Below are 17518 nucleotides of genomic sequence, written 5' to 3' on the forward strand. Positions count from 1 at the left end.
AGGACTTCTTTTCTGTATCTGACTACTGTCAGAACAGATTATGAATGGGTTCTTGGTGGGGTTTGGATTCAGTGGAGCTTTCCTCCGCTCAAATTCCATATGTTACCGAATTTGTACTTCTTGGAAAGTACATTCTTCTTTCCACACGTGTGAAGTCACCAGTGGTACGGCTTAGGATGTTTCTTTCTAATTCTGGAAGTCCCAGTTGTCTAGGAGCTAGACATACCTTCCGAGATTGTCTTTTCCGTACATGGCAGAGGTTCCAATTCTGAGAACCACAGTCTCATTCTGAAGTTGAGGAAGCACACTCTCAGCATCTCCTTTTCCTGGTCTACCCCAGTGGCTTCTCCTGATCCACACGAAAACCAAACCAATCTTATTCTCAGGCCTAGAAGCTTTCGGTGAGGACTCTGGAGTCAGGATCATATTTTATGTTTTCTCTTCCCGAGCAGGTGATTCCTACAGCTTTCTGGAAAATACAGCTTCAGGTCAAAAGATCACGGTCAAGGATTACAGAAATGGCCCTTTCACTTTTACTTTCTTTACTAATAGATCAACCTTGCTTTTGTTATTCCATTTCCTCAACCCTTTCAGTGACCTCCTTCAGCCCTTGACCCTACTTCTTTTAACTTTGCCAGGAATAACGTTCTTCTGCCTTCCCTTCCATCACCACTACTTGGACACCCTTAGGTATATCTTCCCAGGTAAAAGACAGAATCAAATGGACTCCAAGTCTGGCTCTCTGAGGCCTTGAAATCCAAGGAGAACACCGACAGGAACTGAGCATACTACCTTGTAGACAACACCTCATTTTTAAGTCATGTCCTGTGCCTGGTCATTTCATCCTGGAAGCTGCTTCTGGACTGGGCCCACAAAGCTTATTTTTCAGCTTTGGATTTCATTTCAATTCAAGCTCCCTTCTTTTCTGGCTTACCGAGGGCATCTCATCCTATATTTTGCAGACTGTATACTTGGAGTCTCATTTTCTTTATCTGTAAAGTGGGAATGATTCCCTGTGAGGAGGACATGAAGCTCCAGGAACAAAACTCGAGAGGTGCTGGGAGGTGGACTAATAGGCGTTTCTGGGTCGTATCCCTCATATTCTGCTGCTTAAAACCCAGCCCAGCTCTGGGAAAACGGGAAGTACTGGTAAAGAGCAATGTAAACCAAAAGTAAAAAGCCCACGGGTTTTAAAACAATACCTTCAGTTGGGTGACCCAGTCAGTACAAAGTGAACTCAGGTGGTTAATCTTATTTCATTTTACCGCAGCCCTAGGGGTGCAGGCATGGACCCTTCTTTCCATTTTGCGGGGGGAAAGCTGAGGCTTAAAAGTTTAACTAGCTTAAGGTAAAAACTAGAATCCCCAAATCCAAAAGCATCTTCAGAAAGATTATACAACTGAGATGTGAGCATTTTCCATTGAACTCTGGTTCCAGAATTCCTGGGCTTGCCAACCAAAGATTTCACTAGCACTTAATACAACAGGGTTACTTTGTATTCCTGTTGTGACCAGGAAGGACCTGGGCTGGGCTTAAGCACTAATTCTTATTTTCAGAATTGATGTGTGGACTCTTATTGGGCACCAAAGTGTTCTGCCAGCAACTGAAAAGTCAAAAATTGGCCAGAACTGTGTTCGGGTCACGATTTTTACTTAGATTAATTTCATCTCGAAGGCCCTAGGATGAACAGATATTGGTTCTGCCAGATACCTTCGTTGACTTTCTGAGGGATTAGTCTTTCCCTAATCATGGGAACCTCCCTTTGTTTAGTGCTTTATAGTCTCTTAAATGTAGTTTGCCTTATCCTAGGGGGAAAAAATGGAGTGGGGGGTGCCTGGCTAGCTCACAGTCAGTACAGTGTGCGACTTTTGATCTCAGGGTTTTGAGTTCCAGCCCCACACTGTGTGGAGCGATTACTTAAAAAGAAAATCTTTTTTTAAAAATGAGAGATGGGCCTCATCTATTACTGGTATGTGATGCCCCCCCCCTTTGTGTGTGTGTGTGCTGGACCCCACTGCAACCTCCCACTGCTTTCCCATGCTGCCCCTCTCATGTCTATAGCTATTTCACGTCTGACCAAAGAGCTGAAGTCAGTCCACTGATCTCTGAGTATCAAGTGAGAATCCAGTTTCTCTGACTTAACCTTGTATGTTATGACTGCTAAAGCTGTCCTCATTGAGAAGAGGATTCCTCTCCCAAGGATATCTGCAGGAATTCTCATTTGCCGCCCGATCCCAGAATTGTAAATCTATTTGCTTCCCTCTCTCCCCTCATCGGGGTGGGTGAACCCCAGCTTCTCCCTTGTTTTCCACCTCAGCACTACTGACATTTGGGGCAATAACACGGGGGGGGGGGGCTGTCCTGTGTATTGCAGGATGTTTAGAAACATCCCTGCTCTCCAGCTACTTGTTAATCATACAAACACACACACACACGTCCGCACACACACCCCCAGCAGCAGCAATCCAAAATGCCTTCAGACATGGGCAAAATTGCTCCACTGGAGAACCACTGCTTTAGATAAACATCTGACCAAGCCCTCATTTAGCCATTTAGTCAACCTGAGCAAGTCCTAGGTATTAGACATTCTATGGGCAAGTGACAAAACTTTTTAAATGGTTAAAACAGCCACCATTTATGGGTATTTGAGTGAAGCATGCTCTCGAGTATTTAGATAGTTGCCTTTAATCCTTAAACTCTGCAAGGGAAGGACCCCCTCTTTTTCAGGGGAGAAGCCCATCTCCAGTGAATGCACCTGTGAGGCCACACGCTGAGGTCTCCCTTCACCCCTGCTGATCACTGCTTCCTTCCCCTTGAGCGGTTTGCCTTCCAATGGGATAAGCCTCAGCCTCCCTTCTTTATGAAGCCTTCTCTCGGCCTTTCTGGGGACTCCGAGATCTCTCCGCTGACAGACAGCAGACCACTGTGCCCCAGCGCCCGGCTTTGCTGCTCACCAGATCCTCCCTCGGTTTCATCTGCCGCCTAGGATCGGTGTCCACGAGGCTGGCAGCTGCATCAAGTCCCCTTGAAATCTATTTGGTCAAAGATACTATGCTGTTTACGGAGCAAACAAAGAAGGACTAAGCAGCCTAAAAAAAACCCACATTCTGGGTGCTAACATTTTATTTGAGAAGTTAGGACATCTGCACTTTTCTGAGAAGTCTCATTTTTCTGTGGCTTATGCCTTTGACCCTGGTTCCATGAAGGAAGCAGAGGTCTTCAGGACCATCACTTCTAGGCCCTGGGAGGGGTCGGGGGCCGCTATCTTACTTTGTAAGATGTTCTTCGTTCACTGTCTTCCATCAAAAGATGGAAAAAGATCCCTAAGTGTGACTCCTTAGTCCCTTCTGCCAGAATGATGTCTAGGGTCACCGAGGCAAAGTAGACTCAAAGTGGATGTCTGCTTTAAGCTGCAAGCCCAAAACTACTTTGAAGCCTTGCATTTAATCTTGATCAGTGAGCTATTTGCATTTTCTGAAACATCCATATTTGATATTAAAATGACTTAACTCCCCACATGTACTACTTTTTTTAAATTTTTGTTTTAATAAACATGTATTTTTATCCCCAGGGGTACAGGTCTGTGAATCACCAGGTTTACACACTTCACAGCACTCACCATAGCACATACCCTCCCCAATGTCCATAACCCCACCCCCTCCTCCCAACCCCCCTCCCCCCAGCAATCCTCAGTTTGTTTTGTGAGATTAAGAGTCACATGGTTTGTCTTCCTCCCAGTCCCATCTTGTTTCATTGATTCTTCTCCTACCCCCTTAACCCCCCATGTTGCATCTCCACTTCCTCATATCAGGGAGATCATATGAGAGTGAAATCGATGCGCCTTAGTGCGTGTTTCTCACATACCACATACCCCTGGGGTTGGTGCGTTTGTTCGAGGCAGGTGGACTCGAGATCTTTAGGAACCCTTCGTGTGCTCCCTGTCTATAAAACGGTGTCATGAGAAGAAATCCTCCAGCTTCACAACAGATGATTTTCCTTGGGTTTCTGGGAGCCCCTTCTCTTGGGCATCAGCAAATGGATTTCCCCGTGGTCAGGCTCTACAGGGGCTTCATAGGCGGCCGGGCCGCCGTTGCTTCTGAACACAAAAGAGGAACGAAAAGCTCTGGACTTGAGTAACAGTCTATTTTGATCAGGAAAGATGGCACAAATGGGGGAGATGCCAACAGAGTACAGCAGGGCACAGGAAGCCCGAGGCAAGGAAAGACTCTCTCTCCAACTCGGGTCTCCAGACTTCGGGGCTTCTGGTCTCCCCAGTGCCTCACCTTCTCTTGATGACTTCATTCCAGGAGGAGTTCCTTCTGTCATTGCGTTTGACGCCTCTGCCAATCCTGTGAAGTAGGGCAGTTCCGCCATTTTGCAGATAAGGGGGCAACGAGTCTCGGTGAGGTTGCAGAACTGAACCCCAGGAGAAGCTGATCCCAGAACAGACTGGGGAAGCTGAGCCCATGCTGGCCGTTGGGTCGGCACAACCTCCCGGGGGGGGCCAACCTGGGACCTACCTTTTCTCAAAACTTTTCAGCATTTAAAGGTCTCTGAAATCATAGATTATATTAGTTATGGTCCCAAAATTCCCTTGGGTGTAAAGTACTTCATCCATAGAAAGTACCTGTCTATTCCATGGTGTTCATAATCATCAGATGCTGCTGGCATCCGTGTATCTTCTTCCAGTGCCTGTGGGCACCACACCAGGGGTTCACACACTCTCACCTATTATCCGCAAGGCCAGCCTGACCCCCTTAGCAGATACAAAGCTGTGTGGTGCCTCTTTTAAGATGGAATTAATCCTACATCGCTGCCTCCCCTCCCATCATTCCCACAATGATGTGGTTTGACCCCCTGAGGCCTCAGGAGGAGCTGGGCCAGGGAAGGACTGCTAGCCCCACTCACTCGCACATCAGTACGGGGCGAAGGAACCGCACTGTTGGGACTGGGAGGCGGGCCAGTGGTGTCTCCAGCTTCCACAGTGAACCCAAGCGGTAGGACGGCCACACGGAGGTGTCGCACCCCACGGAACCGTCCCCGACACTCCCAAGTGTAAAGGGGGATTTGCATATCATTTCAGAAAAGGCAAGGAGACTGGGGAGAGGACAAAAATGTGTTAATTCTGAGACTGACCAGAGAGGGAGATCAGAGAAAAAGGTGACCTTCAGTCCAGCAGCCAGGCACTTGACTAGAGGGCGCCAGAAAGACAATATGGCTCCATAAGGCTTCTGGCCTTGGGTGGGGGTAAGGACCAGGGTAAGGACAGGGTGACGACTAGTCCTGCCTGCAGCCCTTTCCACCAGAACCAGTTGGACCTGGCCAGGCAGAAGAATGGGACTCTGGGGGCGGCAGATAGAAACTCTGGGCCAGGATGAAGCCTCCGGAAATGTTTCCACCCCCTCCTGGTCCCCACTCTTTCCCAGGCCTCTCCTTGCTACCAGACAACCTCCCACCAGCCTTCATCAGCTGGTGGCTGGCCTGGAGAAACAGACACACAGGAAGGACTCTGTCCTCGGCTTGCCGGGTCCTCCTCTCCCACTCACATCTCCCCTGGGGCTTAGGAAACAGAACTTCAGTGCATTCTTCTAATGCTGATTGAATTCCTTCCTTCTAGGCAGCTTTGTGCGCCCTTGGCACAAATGAGAAAAAGAGCAGGAAGGGTTTAAAATAGCACACAACTGGCCAACTCACACCACCGGCCTGGGCTAGTTATTACAAACAAGAAAACCCAGGTGATTCCATTTGTCACCACTGTCTTCGGCCTGGGCTCCCGTGTGGGTCTGCATTTTTAAGAGCACACGTGTCTGTTAGCCAAATGGAAACGAACACACTAACTGCACGTTCTGTTGTGCGCGCCAGGGCCGCTGCGGGGCATGGCCTGGTGTCCAAATAAAATGTGGCTGTCATCCATTCCTGGCCTCGGGCCCCCTCAGGTGACCTGGGACTTGTGATCATCAGGTGCTGTTGGAATCAGCTATTTCTAGGAACCGGAAACTGGGACTGCCATAAAAGGAAGCCACTTCCTGGAGTTTTTCTTAAAGGCACGTTGGACAGACTCTGGACAGGGCCGCCTCAGGCCAGAGTCTCCTGATTGCATGGAAATGATTTACTGTGGACCCACCGCACTCCTAGGGAGCTCCTCCCCCAGACTTTTGAGAGGGCCTGTGTCAGGAGTTCAGAGCCGTTATTTATAAAGGAAGTTTTAAATCACTTTATTAGTTATTACATCTGCTCTAACAAGAGAAGAGGGAGCCGTCCTGGGATGAGGCTGCTTGTCCCGTCCGCTAGATTCACTCAGTAAGCAGCAACCCAGTAACTCGGTTCTGGGTCTCAGCAAAATGACAAGTGGACAGCCGGGGACCTTCCGGGTGGCTTGGGAATGACTGAACGTCAACGGCACAGATGCCACGGATCTACCAGTCTTGTTGCCAAGCCAAGCATCTTGACTCGGGATGGAGGAGAAGGGCACTGCGACACGCTGACACTCGCGGTCCCTTCTGCTCCCTGCGCCTGGAGAGGAAGCCCTGTACCTTATCAGGATTCCAGAGCCTGGCTGATCTTTGCATTTGAGTGATGCTTTAAATCACAAAGCATTTCACAGCTATTATCTCCCCGTTTGAGGCCAAGAGGGCAGATTCTGAATGGGTGAGAAAAGCACCAGGAAGGGAGGAGCCGTTTCGCTCAGATCACATAATTATTAGTTAGTGGAAGCCAGAATTAGAAACTCCAGTCTGCTCTTTCACAACCTGGGGGCCCTTTGTTCCTCGGCTCTAATTTTCCCCACACCTTCTCCTGGCCCAGTCAGCCGGAGGGAGCCACTTGCCAGGGATAGGCGTCTAGAGTCAGCCATGAAGGACTTCATCTCTGCTGCTTAAGACAGGAGAGTCCATTAAAGTTCAAATGCCCCTGGAAGGAGGGATCTAAGTCGGGGATCGGCACACTTTCTCTGCAAAGCACCAGATAATAGGTAGTTCAGGTTTTCGGGCCATCTGTCCTCTGTCGCCCCTCCTCCAGCCCTGCCTGTAGCGTCAAAGCGGCCGAAGACTACACAACGAGGGAACAAGGCCCTATTTTATGGACACTGACATTTGAATTGTGTGACTGTCACATGTCACAAAATATTACCTTTTTTTTTTTTTTTTAAGAATTTCACACCATTTCGGTGTGTGAAAACTCTTCTCCGCTCACAGGCCATGCAAAAGCAGGCAGAGGGCCAGACCTCTGCTCTCAGAGGTCCTGGGTCGGTAGCTCTGCGTGGCCAGGTGAAGGCTCAGATGAAAGCACGAGGTGGGGAGAGCCCAGGAGACCAGCCAGTGCCCCAGGCAGGGAGGCAGGGGGCAGACAGGTGGCCCTTGCTGTCTCGATGCCGTCCCCTGGGTCCATCTCGATGGAAGCAGCTGCCCACTGGCCAGCTGTGCAGCCACTGAACCCGGGACATTGGCTGGAGCTTCTCGGGCCTTAACGCCGGTGTCGGTCGACCAGCTGAGGGGGAGCCGGCCGCGTCCACCCCGCACCGCGCACAGCTGCACCCGAATTCAGCTTTTCCTCTCACGCCATCCATCTGTGGGGGTCCTTGCCTCGCTCGCCTCCGTAAATGAGGATGAAAGGTCAGATTCCTCCATGTTGCGGTGACATTTGAGGGGTTCCCTTATGGATTTTCTGTTTTTAAAATATAAAAGCCCCTTTGGGGAGGAGGCTATCGCTGTAGACACAGTAGGTATCAAGTATAAGGCACTATTGTCCTCAAAGCACTTCTTATGATCTCACCTGGTTCTCCTGAGTGGAGTGAATAAGGAGATAGAATTAGCACCATTGTACAGATGGAAAAACTGAGGCTCAGAGCACTCAAATGACCTTACCAACACAAAGCAGGAGGGCAGGATCTGCTTCCAGGTCTGAGTCCAAAGCCCTGACTCGGTGGCCTTTGGCACAGCAGGTTGCCTCTAGAAGGTAAGGTGAGCAGAAAAGGACTCTCGTAGGGACCAGGAGCCTTGCCTGGACCCAGACCCCTCCAGCCTCAGCCTCTCCTTTGTCTCACTGTGAGCCCTTAGGCAAGGCAGCCGCTTTGTGATTCTTCTGCTGCTTTGCCTGGGGGTGGACATGGGCTTCCATCTACTGGCTGTGCCCGCCCAGCCCTTACCTCCCTCTCCCTGCCTCCCCCAGCAGCACAGTCTCCAGGGAGACCCACCCCGAGCCTCAAAGCCCTTCAGCATGAAAACCCTTCCCAGACAAGCTTTTTTGTTTGTTTTTTTAAGATTTTATTCATTTATTTGAGAGAGAGAGGGAAAGCAAGTGGGGGACGGGCAGCAGGGAGGGGAGGAGAGGGAGAAGCAGCCTCCCCACTGAGCAGGGAGCCTGACTCGGGCTCCATCCCAGGACCCTGAGATCATGGTCTGAACCACCGAAGGCAGATGCTTAACCGACTGAGCCGCCCAGGCACCCCTCCCAGAGGGGTCTTTACTGTTCTTTGTTCTTATATACTTACTAGTTCATTGTCTGAGCTGCACTCAGCACTCAGGATTTCCGTGTGCGTGAATGAATGAGTTAATGTCTCTCACCTTCATGTACCCGGGGAACCCGGGATAAGTTCTCCAAGTTTAGCTTTCAGTGCAGTAAACCACAAGGGCTTTTCAAATGTAGTCCTATTGAAGCAGTCCATAATGAGGTTGCAGCATTGGTGGTTCAGTGGTAGAATTCTCGCCTGCCATAATGAGGTTGCAGGGGAGCACCCCAAGGGCCTGGCACTCTGCACACATTCGCCGCATCCCTGGTTCCATCCACAGTGGGCGCCCTCATCACCCATGGCTCAAGGCCAGCGGCTGGCAGTAAGGATTTGGACCCCAGTCTTGAGAACCCACACTGTTCTCACTGGCTTCTCATAGGCAACTATGCTGTGGGTAAAGGAGGCTCCATAATTACCCCCAAGGACAAACCCTGGACCCCATGAGGAGTTCTGAGGAAGGAAGGAGCGCAGGCCCCCTCACCCAACCCCAGCCCCTACCCTAGCCGGCTAGCAGGCCAGCGCCTGTGCCTGGCCACACTGGGGGCTCGGCTGCTCCCTGCAGGCTACATGCCACGGGCTGGAATTCTAATATTCTTCATTGGCAGCCAGGGTAGGCAGGTGCAGAAAAACGACCTGACAGCAGGCCTTCCCTCTGAAGCACACGGCCCAGGGATGGATGTGATGGGGGCCCCGTTTATAAGGGACACTGACTCTTTACCTCCTAGCCTGAGCTTGAAATCCTGCCATCAGAACTACATCCCTTGGTGTGTTACTGCTTCTGGTTTTCAAGAGACTCCCTGGAAAAATGCTGAAAGAAAGAAAAGAAAGAAAGGAAGGAAGGAAGGAAGGAAGGAAGGAAGGAAGGAAGGAAGGAAGGAAAGGAAGAAAGAAAAGAAAAGAAGTTGGCTGTGACTATTTGTGTATTTGTGGGAGGGAGCCCAGAGCAGAGGGGGATGGGGAAAAACCACCACCCTGAGCCAGGGCCCAGACCTCCGCACCAGGCCTTTGCCACCGGATGAGAGATGCCGGACTCAGCCCCATCTTTGCCCCACTTGCTATGAGTGCAAGGGACAGGGGAGCAGTGTGAGGCCTGAACTACTCCCCCACCCCCACCACACACACACACTGCTCACAGCTTCCTTCTCAAGTCCCCCCAGTGCTGACCACAGCTTCCTCCTCCTGCCCGCCCCCCAGCAGACCACCCCACCCAGCTCCTGCCCCCGCCCCTTCCCCCAGGGGTAGTTCAGTTCCTCCTCCAGTACCACCCTTCTCAGAGGCAGCAAGAGAGTGGAAAAATAAGATATTTTTGTCTCGTTGCACAAAGTTTACCTTATTGAAGATTTGAGGTCAAAAGCTAGAGTGTCCCTGCAGAGATGCCATCAAATCTCTGCAACATCACAGCCTGAGAGTTCCAAGCCCTGTGTCCTCAGATGAGGTAAGTAGGTGGGCTCTAAGCCCCTTAACCCCCACCTGTGCACCGGGCAGCTAAGGGTCCCTTAGCGCTGTTTCTAGCTCCCCCCTTTCCAGATATGGTTGCAAAGCCAGGCTTCAGGCTAAAGGATCTGTCCCTGCAGGAAACTTCCAGGCCGTGTGGCCAGCTGGGAGGTGGCTCTCCATGGTCTTCAGGGTGACCCCTGTCTCTTCACCATGAGACAGGCTGACCTGGCCTAGCGTCGGCCTGCTTCCCCTTGGGCTGGGCCCACTCCTGTAGACCCCACAGTCCCCAGATGCAGCAACAGCACCGGGGGACCTGTTAGAAGCCCAGACTCTCAAGTCCCACCCCAGAGGGAGTGACTCGGAAACCCTGGAGGTGGGCCCAGGGACCTGTGTTTTAACAAGCCTCCTGGTAATTCTGAGGCACCTCCAGTTTGAAAAACTAGATCAGCCATCCTTGAGTGTTTGCGCTGCAACCGCCCCCCCCCTTACCTGCGGACAAAGCGCTGTTCACGCCTCCACATGGGTTCTATTTGTCTTATTTTATGCGTTGTATCTATTTACATACACATTACATTTTCCATATAAGGAAAAACATCCGCAAAAAAGATTGTAAAGTGTGCAATCAAGATGAAATTAACAGTATTTGTACGTGTCTTACTTTTCTCTGGTGAGTCAGGCCACGGTGGACATCAGCGTCTACCGATGTCAAGTCCCAGCAGTTCGGCCATCTCCTGGTCAGATCTGCGGGAAGCTCTGTGGTTTGACCTCATAACCTGGCTCACTAGAAGCTCCCGCGGAGGTGAGAAAAGTCAGCTCTGCCATCCAAGGGCCGCTCACACTGATTTCCAAATCACGGTCCTCTCCAGTCCCAGGTTCCCTTACAAGGATGACTTAAAGCCACCTGTCATTTTCCGAGTTAGCTTACTTGAGTGTAGAGAATCGAATCTCTCGTTCCCTCCAGCGTGCCCGCGGCGGCTGCCCCGAGCTGCAGGCCCCACTTCTCCCTCGGGCTCCCCTCCCTCACCACCCTCAGGGGTCAGGGGCCGGAGTTCATAGGCATTTGATGTTGATAACGCTGCACAGCTTTCTCTTTCCCCGAAGGCAAACATTAAACAGACTCATGGCTCCTTTCCCGGACCCCACGGAGGATCTTCCACACCCTCTGGAATGTGTGTACCCCGCTTTGCAGACCCTGTCCCAGACTGAACACAGCACTCCTCCTCTTTCCCGAAAAGCCCCAAGGAGACCTCTGAAGAGCCGTCATCTGTCTTAAGGACCCGCCAGGAGCTGTAGGGTCCACCTAAGGAAGGCTGTGCCTGGTGGGACTCAGGGGGCCACCCAGCCCCCTTCACTCCATGACCCGCTCTCCCTGACTCTGTTACCAGCCAGGAGGTCCGACATGGGAGCCAGGGGTCTCAGCCAACCGCAGCACATGCTGCTGCACTGCACCAGGCGGGCCCCCTCCGCGGACCCCCGCGGGCCCCCTGCACCTGCCTCAGCGCCTGGCCCCCGCTGGTCCACAGAGGTGGGGGGTGGGGTCGGGGCGGGGCGCGGGTGAACGGGGGCGGGGCTTTCCCTGTGGGGGCAGGTCCCAGCGGGCGACCAAAGCAGAGGGAGGGGCTGCTGCCTCCCTGGAGGGCTGCAGGACGGCATTTCTGAAATTTCATTTCCTGTCACCATTCCGCGGCAGGTGTTTCTGTTTTTAACTACGTCTCCAGTTGCTATTCCGGTCGTGTGAGGCGTTAGTTTTTTCCAAGGACCGAACTGCTATTTTTTCCTCCGGTGGAGGCGCGGTCAGCAGCCAGTCCCCAGCCAGGATCCGCTGTGTGGCAGAGTCCCCTCCCTGGGCCAGCCCCAGCCCAGAGACCTGGGGACACGCCAGACAGCTGGGGAGCCCCAGTGGAGCCGGCAGCATTCCCTCGGGCAGCTCGACGGCGCTCTGGTTTTGGTTGCGCTGCACACATCACGCGCACCTGGCCCCACCCAGGGAAGGAAAAATAAAAACAAGCCAGGCCCTTGCACCTTCTGGGGACCCAGCCCCACGGGGCCTTAGAGTAGCGGGGTACAAACGCAGACCAGCGGGAAGCAGATGGAAAGCTGCTCACAGGAAAGCCAGAACCTCAAATCCATTGACTTGGGGTTTACAAACACCCTGAGAAGCACCAGATATATTCCGAAGGTCCCTGACCCCTCCATGAGAATTTCAATTTTCCTTTGAACAAAAATCTTAAAAATCAACGTAAACATGTTCCACGGGCATATGAAAAGATCATCTCATACCAGTTTCTAGAGATTTTAGAGCCACAAAATATTGTTTAAAAGAATGGAAAGGAGGACCTCATTCATGAACAACATCACAGTGTTCTAGAAGTACAAGTGGGGTGTTTGCAGGTTTTCCAGTGGGGGAGACACACGGAGTAACTGCTTCATCGCACCACACAGGTGGTGTCACTAAACACGATATTCAGTGTTGGGTTCAGGAAAATAACATGGCGGATCCTGTTCAAGAAAACGTGCTACTGTGAGTTTCACTGGTGTGGAGACTTTGTGCCTTTCATTTGTATACTGGTCTTGGTTAGCGTTGGGTAAGGGCTATTAAGCATACAGAGCTTAAATAATGTTGTGTTCATAGTTATTTAAGTAATATAGGTGAAATAATTTGTTATCCCTGAGAGGATCATTAGACTTTTGGTTTCCTTTTTTAATTTATTTTTAAAGATTTTATTTATTTGAGATAGAGCATGAGCAAAGGGGGGGGGGCTGGGGAGAAGCAGAGGGGGAAGCAGACTGTCTGCTGAGTGGGGAGCCCACCATGAGGCTGGATCCCAGGATCCCAAGATCATGACCTGAGCCGAACTCGGACGCTTAACTGACTCAGCCACCCAGGTTTCCTCTTTTTAAAAAGAGGTTTATACATGACTCAGATTTTAAAATTATCACTTTGGTGTTCAAATTAGATATACAGAATTATCTAGAATGAAGGTTGTTGCTGGAGCAGTCTTTCAGGTTTTAGGACTAGCAAAGGGAGGGAACGCGTGGGAGGTATCCTATCACTTGTATGTTTACTAGGAGCTGAGTTTAAGCAGAACCTGTTCATTACCGGTGCCCTTCCTTCTGCCTGAAATCTTGGTTTCTAGTGCTTTGTGGTCAATAAGTAAAAAGTGAATTTCATGCATGTGCCATTGCCTGCAGGACAAAAGGAAATGTGATTTGAACATACACACGTGGGCACAGGCACAGGCTGTCCCCCCACCGCCACCCCGGAGCAGTGGCAGGCGGGCAAGTTCATCACCCAGGAGTGAACTAGTGCCTCATCGCCCACTCCGCCTTCCCAAGTCCTTGCTGGCCTCGCTCACCTGTGGGTTGCAGGTCATCTAGCTTAGGCCCCGGCTGTCATGCCATGAGGGCAAGAACCACAGCTTGGTTGGGGTCATTTCAGACCCTGAGAGCCCCGCCTGGCTCCCAGGAACAGAACTAGAAACAGCAGGGCAAGAGGTTTAGGAATGATAAGTTCCTGCACGTCACCAGCAATCCATGACGTGGCAAGGTGTCCCGGCCCCCCCTGATGTGGGAACCCCACCAGGGAGCAAATCCAATCCCAAGTCCTGCTGGTGCTTCCAGCAGAGCCAGAAACTCCGGTGGCAGCAACCCTCAGGACAGAAACCCCAGAGATCTGGACTCCCTGTCTTCGGAGAAGAAACCTGCCAGCATGTTCTCCTTTGGAAGTGGGTGGCCGGTGAAGGAGGATGGAGTAAGCTGGCCAACAGAGCAGACTCTGCTGGAGCGAAGGAAGCCCCGGGAAGGGATTTTTCAAAAGCTGGAAACCGCAGGACCAGGTGGGGCTGGGGGCATGCCCTGGGAGGACAGGGAACCTCTGTCGCCTGGTACCATCACCTCTGTCGCCTGAGAGTGTCTGACGGCACCCTAGGTGTATTTGTGTGCCCGGGCTGCCAAGAACAAAGCACCACAGACGGCAAGGAAGGTGGGTCACACCCCAGGAATAGATCTACTTACAGTCTGAGAAGCGGCAAGTCAGAGCTCAAGGTGTTGGCCGGTTCAACTCTCCTGAGGCCTCTCTCCTGGGCGTGCGCATGGCCACCTCCTAGCTGCGTCCTCACGCGGCCTTCTCTCTGTGCGTGCTCGCCTCTGCTCTCTCTCCCTCCTCGAGTCAGGCCACCAGGTCCTGCTGGATCACGGACCACATGCACAACCTCATTTAACATAAGGATATCTTTAAAAGCCCTCTCCCCAAATACAGTTACAGTCCGAGGTACTGGGGATCAGGACTTCCAACGTGTGAATTCAGGAGGATGTATTTCAGCCCACAACACTGAGAAGATGGCATTGGGCAGTGTGGAAACTCTGGCCCCACACTGTGCCCTTGCCAGTGAAGGTTATGCAGAGCCCCACTGAGCCCACCCGACCCCCCTCCACACGCCAGTTTGGTTCAGATCCATAAGAAGACTACGCACTAGTTCCAGGAATGCCTTGTCTCGCCTTTCCTCAGCCCCTGGCAAGGATGCGCCGACGCTGACCTTTGGCTCAGACTCCAGTTTTTTAACCACAGACTGTTGAACCAGCACTGAGTACTTGTTGTGTCCATCTTTGTGAAAGTGGAACAAAGAGCCTATTTTCGTGTTGACCTGTAGAAGCTAGGTAGGCCCCAATGGCCCTGGGCCCTGGGCACTGATCCCAAATCTGCTCAGCATGGCACAGGCCACCTCAGGTGCCCTTCTGGATTCTGTTTACTCAGACAGCTCGGCAATCTGTCCAGCTCACAGGGCTGGCTGTCACACACATGGCCCTCGGCATGCCACATGCTGGGTCTATGAGTCACCTTCCCAGACGCTGTTGGTTCACAAGAGCTTGGGGATTCCGACAACTCCGTTAGCAGCAATACCTGACCCGCTCACTGGTCTTCATCAACAGGTAGTGACTGGCGATTTCCACTGCCATTAGTGACAAACCAGGTAAATCAGACCAACTCCTTCACCAAGGCCAACTAGAAAAGCTGAATTAGCTGTAAAAGTTATGAAAGGCATCTGAGAGCTAACACGAGACTGAACACTTAGTGGACAGAGATCCCACGCAGAGCAGACACTCAGGTAGGCAAAGTGGGCGTTCAGAGCCTGGGCGCATTTGCTGATACGCAGAGGACGGCGGGTGGAGACTGAGCCTTGCTTTGGAAAGCTTCCCGGCTGCTGGGCAGGCCCACGTGACCGCAGTAACATACACATCAGAAATGAGTAAATGGGGGCGCCTGGCTGGCTCAGTGGGTTAAAGCCTCTGCCTTCGGCTCAGGTCATGATCCCAGAGTCCTGGGATCGAGCCCCACATCGGGCTCTCTGCTCAGTGGGGAGCCTGCTTCCTCCTCTCTCTCTCTGCCTACATGTGACCTCTGTCTGTCAAATAAATAAAATCTTAAAAAAAAAATTACAACAACAACATGCAAAATTGAGGGAATAGGAGTTCCATAGCCCTTGCTTAGGAAACTACTAGAGAATGAAGTTTAGACAACCAAAATGACAGTATGTGGTCTGTGTGTGTGTGTGTGTGCCCGCCGCGCTCGTTAAAGGAAGGCTGCATGACGGGTATAAAAGAGAGTATCGAATGTATTAATGCTCCTACAGGAAGAGGAGAGAGGGGTGGCGTGGAATGAGCACACACACACACAAAGTAACCTTTTCAGCTGTTTTCAGTAACCAAATTTTGAGAGCAGTGTATCACTTCCCACCAAAAGAAACCAGTGTCTCAAGGAGAAATGTCTGGGCGAATTGTACAAGATGAGCCTAGAATATCTTGTCCTGGGTGATGGGAAAGAAACTATCAAAGACACAGGAGCCAAGTAGACTTGGTCAAATATGGGACAATTTGAGTATCGAGGACAGTTACTGAACTGGGTGAAACATGAAACACACCCACAACAGTTTCCCTTCTCTGTGCATGACCCTCGTTGACACTGAACCGCACAGGCTTGGGCTGCGCAGTCCACTTACGTGCAAATTTTGTCCAATAAATACAGTGCTGTCCTGTCCACATACTTTTTCTTCCTTGTGATCTTCTTAATAAAAATTTTAATTTCTGGAAACAGAAACCCTACCATGGAGCTGCCACTACCTGTTGGAGTTGGGGGGTAACTGGGTAGACAGGAGGCATCCAGAGGTTTAAGGATAATGTCCTACCCAGGCCAAGATGCACCTTTTTTCTTTCCCTGCTTGCATTGTTTTTGTTTGCTTGCTTGCTTGCTTTATAACCTATTGAGTTGGTTCAAAGGGCATAGAGTTCCGTTGGGGAGACATGTATTTATGAGTTTGAAAAAAGGTAAGAATTCCTGGCAAATGAATATGCTCTCAGGGATATGAATCTGAAAGACACCACGGGCTGTAGGAGTTAAGCAGGAGACTGACTTCTCAGGGCTGGGGCAGAAAGACTTTGGGCTCATAATGGAAAATCGGGGTTTCCAGCTTGGCTCTGTGTGACCTCGGAGAAGCCCATTCCACCTTTCTTCATCCTCATCGGCAAGTCAGCAAAGGAAGCCTCAAAGGTTTGCCCTGAAGCTCTTTGTCCAAGGAATGTCTTATAGGCCGCTTGGTTAGGACCAACTTTCTGTCCAGGCTAGTGGGTGCTAGAGAAAGGGTAGAGGCCAAGGAGATACAGCCATTGTGGGGGGGAGGGCGGCAAAATAACCCACAGAAGAACTCTAAGATTCTTAACAAGGGCAGGCAGGGGTGGCTGCCTCTCTGAAGGAGGCTTCTCACTGCCCTGGGCTCCCCTGGGCTGAATGGGACCAAGATGATCCCGTGTCTGGCAGGTCACCTCTCCTCCCCACTTTCCTCAATCTTTAGTAAGGAGGTTCAGTGAGTTCTATATCCCTGTCCTGGATCTAAGTACTGCAAAGAAAATTTATCCTAAATCGTCATCCAACCTGGAAGGATCTACGTTCCTTGAAATGGGAACCCAGAAACCCACTCTCACCTAGGCCTGCTGATGAGTCCAGCCGTCACGCTGCCCTCATTGTCCAAGGCGAATGACTATAAATCACCCTGTTGATTCATCAGCACCAAGGGCTGGGAGGAGGGCGGGGAGGGGCTTGTATATTACCAGGAAGTCCACAAGACCCGGCAGGAGAGAAATCCTTGAGACACCCGGGCGTGGTCATCCTCAAATCCCACTGGCGTCTCTCTTCCTTTTCTGTTTTTTTTTTTTAGTTGATAAATCCGATTTTGAATGTGTGATCTGAGTCCCGGCCGAGCCACCAAGCAGTACATCTGGCCGCCCTAGCCTGCTGCTTTCTAATCTCTATAATGGGTCTATGGCACTGCTGCCATGTTACAGAGAGAGACACGAATTGTGAAAGAAAGCACTGTGTGAACTCCGAGTGTCGGGCATCGTCTGTTCATTTCTTCAGACAGCTTCTGCAGGGTCACCAAACACGTGCTGGGCACGGCCAGCTGGGCACAGGGCAGCTTTCTCCCAGAGAGGACGCTCCTGAATGTCAGAAAGAACATGTGACCTCATGATAAATTCTTCATCAACAATTCTTTTAAGTCACTCAAGAACCCCGGGTTGGCAAAG

General features: G+C 51.3%; 2 long non-coding RNA genes across 2 annotated transcripts; one reads left to right on the plus strand and one right to left on the minus strand.

The window, feature by feature from the left end:
• Positions 1–6190: 6190 nt before the first annotated feature.
• On the minus strand, positions 6191–8101 carry LOC309847944. The gene is made up of 2 exons (XR_014302734.1): positions 7863–8101; positions 6191–7779 (listed from the first exon to the last, which is right to left on the minus strand). It is a non-coding gene; the product is annotated as an uncharacterized lncRNA (long non-coding RNA).
• A 1704-nt stretch (positions 8102–9805) lies between these two features.
• Positions 9806–17318, plus strand: LOC309847943. Its single transcript, XR_014302733.1, has 3 exons — positions 9806–9941; positions 10620–10742; positions 17152–17318. It is a non-coding gene; the product is annotated as an uncharacterized lncRNA (long non-coding RNA).
• The last annotated feature ends 200 nt before the right edge of the window (positions 17319–17518 follow it).

This window comes from Mustela nivalis, assembly GCF_964662115.1.
Source record: "Mustela nivalis genome assembly, chromosome: 14".
Classification (NCBI taxonomy): Eukaryota; Metazoa; Chordata; class Mammalia; order Carnivora; family Mustelidae; genus Mustela; species Mustela nivalis.